Source organism: Priapulus caudatus, unplaced genomic scaffold, assembly GCF_000485595.1.
Source record: "Priapulus caudatus unplaced genomic scaffold, Priapulus_caudatus-5.0.1 Scaffold205, whole genome shotgun sequence".
NCBI lineage: Eukaryota > Metazoa > Priapulida > Priapulimorpha > Priapulimorphida > Priapulidae > Priapulus > Priapulus caudatus.
The window spans coordinates 326725-331168 of NW_014577266.1; positions in this window are offsets into that span (position 1 = coordinate 326725).

Consider the following 4444-nt stretch of genomic DNA (forward strand, 5'->3'; position numbering starts at 1 on the left):
CCTAAACGCATAAACGTCCACACACCTAAACGCATAAACGTCCACACACCTAAACGCATAAACGTCCACACACCCAAACGCATAAACGTCCACACACCTAAACGCATAAACGCCCACACACCTAAACGCATAAACGTCCACACACCCAAACGCATAAACGTCCACACACCTAAACGCATAAACGCCCACACACCTAAACGCATAAACGTCCACACACCCAAACGCATAAACGTCCACACACCTAAACGCATAAACGCCCACACACCTAAACGCATAAACGTCCACACACCCAAACGCATATACGTCCACACACCTAAAACGCGTATGCGAAGCGCTTATGTTATGGTGATATCTTGGTTTACGCAATACATCTTGCATGTATCTTGTTAATTTTTTTCTTGTGTATATATTTCTGCTTGCAGTCTTTTCAAATTTATTAGAGTTAGGCGCTGCTATCATGCAGAGCCGCGGTTAATTATTCCCAATATTCTTCAATTCCGCGTATTTCCCATCTATTGTCCGAGATCGCATGGAAAGGAGACAGTATAGTAGAACCTGATAATACGGGTTAGCTAGCGTTCATCAAGGTATATAAACACCTATTGTGTGCACACTCGCGTTCGTGCTACACGGCGTTCTATGCGGGAACGATTGTGTAACGTCGAGCCAGCGAGTACCCGACAGACCTGCTAAAGCCACGACTGCCGACCAATGAGAAGAGACCCTGGCTCGGAGAGTGCAGATATATGGGTTCATCTGTAGTTAACAATCGACCCAGCGAGAATGGTGATATATGCGTTGACTGCCAGCCGCGAAGCGTCACTATTTACCGGCGGGAGGCTGACACAAGTTACCAGTGTATAGTCTGAGGACCTAAGCGTTTACATATAGGGCGGACCTCCTACACGCAGAAGACCAGAGAACTTGCAGTAGACCGCGCGGATCGTAAACGGAGAGCTACAACTGAAACATTGTTACTGGGGGAGCATCATATTTCTGGTGAGAATCATTTATATGTTACTGGTATATATAAGTGGTATGTATATTATACTGGTATATATTTATGTTATTGGTATAATTATTTACTAGTATATGTTACTGGTATATATTTACCAGTAATTGCACTATAACTGTATGCTAGTCGCATACTCGTGTCAGAGACAGTCTCTTGCTAGTCCTTAATTATTGTACACTGTTCGGCTAGAGCCACTATAAAATTGTAATAACCGGAACAAAACCAAGCACGATAGTAATTGGCTTTGTATTAACGAATTCGCTCTCTAGCAAAACAATCGCTAACCGAACATAAAGAATTTTTACTGATCATACATTTGCATAACTATAACGGTCTTTATGAACTAAGACGGACAAACAATCAAGCACGCTCTTACCATTACAAGTGGTTAATTTTGCGATGGCTGTCACGTGAATAGCTGCTACTATAGAAGTGTTATTACGTTGTGCAAAGATATGTATGCTTACCAGCAAGTCTAGAGTTAACGTATGCAGGCTGAAAACAAAATATTTGCTTGCGCGCGCGCGCGCGCGTGTGTGTGTGTGTGTGTGTGTGTTAGTATATCTATATATATATATATGCGCATGGCGTGTGCGTACGTGCGTGTGTTGTGTGCGTGCGTGCGTGTGTGTAAATAGGTATGTGCGCGTGTTAATTGAGCGGCGCGCAGCGGCGTGGCGTGCGTGCGCTGCGTGGCGTGTGTGTTTTGTGTGTGCTGTGTGGTGTGTGGTGTGTGTGTGTGTGTGATGTGTGATGTGTGTGTGTGTGTTGCGCGCGCGCGCTCGGCGTATGTGTGCGCGCTCTCGTGTGTGTGCGCGCTCGCGTGTGTGTGGATGCTGTGATCATTTCAAAATATATTGTTTATCGTTGCGCGCCGCAGTATGTATATTTTTAAATTATCCGTATACTTTTAGCTACACTCCACGCATGCAGTGTGAAGACTTACCGTTATCATAACGTGCTGCGTGAGTGTAACTTATAGTTCGTTTAATACGCATATAGATTTACAGTCAATTCAGCAGTTGTCCATAACGATGACAGCATTACACCATCGGTGCGGAAAAGCAAGTGAAGCAGCTATCGCCCGATCGGCCAATGTGAAGCTATTGAATTATGTGAAGCTATAGATGTATGTAACCTCCTGGCTGTTGAGTAAAACACCGATAACAGGCGATGATATGATTAGAGGGCGGCAGAGTTGTGCGTTTGATGCTTGTGAGGTTAACTACAATCAATCTAAACACAGCATAGCGCAGCTACGCACACATACACACACACACACACACTACACACACACACACACACACACACTTCACCACACTCAGCACAGCACACGGTTCTCTCACACTTCACACACCACCACAGTCACACACACAGCTCACAGCACACACACACAACACACACACAGCACATACACCACACATCGCACACAGCACACAACGGACGCCAACTAGCACCGCACCACACACAGGCACACACACCACACGCACACACACGGCATCGTACGACCACGCTGCACACACGCACGGCAGCACGCACAGCACACAACCACACAGCACCGGCACACCACTACACGCCACACACACACACGCGCACACAGCTTCACAACACATCACACACACACACCACACACATTATATATATATTATATAGTATATATATCCTCAACGACGAGTAATGTAAAAAAAGTAGGCAGGTAAGTGTATGATCCGTTTCCGGAACTCGCGTGATATCAAATAACTATAGGCTGAGTGATTTTGCCCCATAGTGACCTTCAACTAATTCACGTCCATTTGAGATTAACGAACGGGTCTGATTGCTTTTCAATTACGGTGGGTCATCCATGTTGTGTATGGGTCTATGTCTGTCGTAATTCCCACTGCCCCCACTTGCTCCCAGAACTTGCTGTTTCGCTATATTCTCGCGCCTGGCCAACGTACATGTTCACTGCGCCCATCCATCATGCCATTCCATTTCAGCCATCCATCGATAGATCGCACGCGCGTCCCTCCCGCCGCCACCCACCGACTGCGGCATGCAGCGCAGACCGGCACGCATGCACGAAACGCTTGCACGCACCGACACGACGGCGTCATGGCCAAAGGACTGCAAAGCTACATTCAACTCGGCCTTAGGCCAACTGCTCAAGATACTGCAATCTCAAGAGTCAATAAAGTAAAATGCTACATAAGCTTGCCTAAATTCTTCGTAAGCCCATTATACCGACAGACAAGGGGAATTAAAGGACAGATGTGCAGGGCATGTGACAATGGCACGCCAGGGAATGTGTACGCGGAAATAGGACGTTGCTATATAAATGACGTTATTTCATCTCTCCATCGTGTGTGTGTGTGCGTGGCGTGCGTGTGTGTGGCGTGCACGTGTATGTGCGTGCGTGGCGTGCGTTAGCGTGCGTGCGTGGCGTGCGTGCGTGGCGTGTGTGTGTGTGGCGGGGGGTGCGATCTATCGATGGATGGCTGAATGGATGGATGGATGGATGGATTTATGATGGATGGATTTGATGATGGATGGATGGATGGATGGATGATGGATGGATGAATAAGATGGATGGATGCGATGGATGGAGTGGATGGATGGATGGAATGCGATGGATGAATGGATGGATGGATGGATGGATGGATGGATGGATGGATGATGGATTGGATAGGATGGATTGGAGGGGATGGATGAGGATGGATGGATGGATGGAATGGAATGGAATGATGGATGGATGATGGATGGATGGATGGATGTGGATGGATGGATGGATGGAATGGATATGATGGTATGATGGATGGATGGATGGATGGATGGAATGGATGGATGGAATGGATGGATGGAATGGGTGAGACAGTGGATGGATGATGGATCGGATGGATGGATGGATGAGATGGATGGATGGATGGATGGATGATGATGGATTTGGATGGATGCGATGGATGGATGCGAGCTGAAGTAGGTGTGGGATGATAAAAGGGTTTGGATGATGAATGATAGTGGATTCCGTCGTTATTATTCCATTATACAATACTTAATACGAATTTTATTTGGTGACAATAATAATCAATTATTTATTTCACAGATATAATTTAATATATATATAATAATTATTATTCTTTTACACAGAATACGAGTCGTATTTACATAGTATTATTTTACAGTTAGTGGGTAAATGCTGAACCTGAACAATGATATTGCTTACAATTGCCCGACGACAAAATATGCTCTGCAATCCTGTACAAATAATGTATAACGTTTAGATAATTATTAAGTATGGTACCATTTTTCTTTAATTTGATACTACATACGAGTACTGACTATACATATTCACAGGAATGTAAAATAGTGTAAAATATAGGCCTGCAATTCTGATGTATCTGCTCAGTAGACATCAATATTGAGTGGTACGTAGATGATATCCGCTTGCTA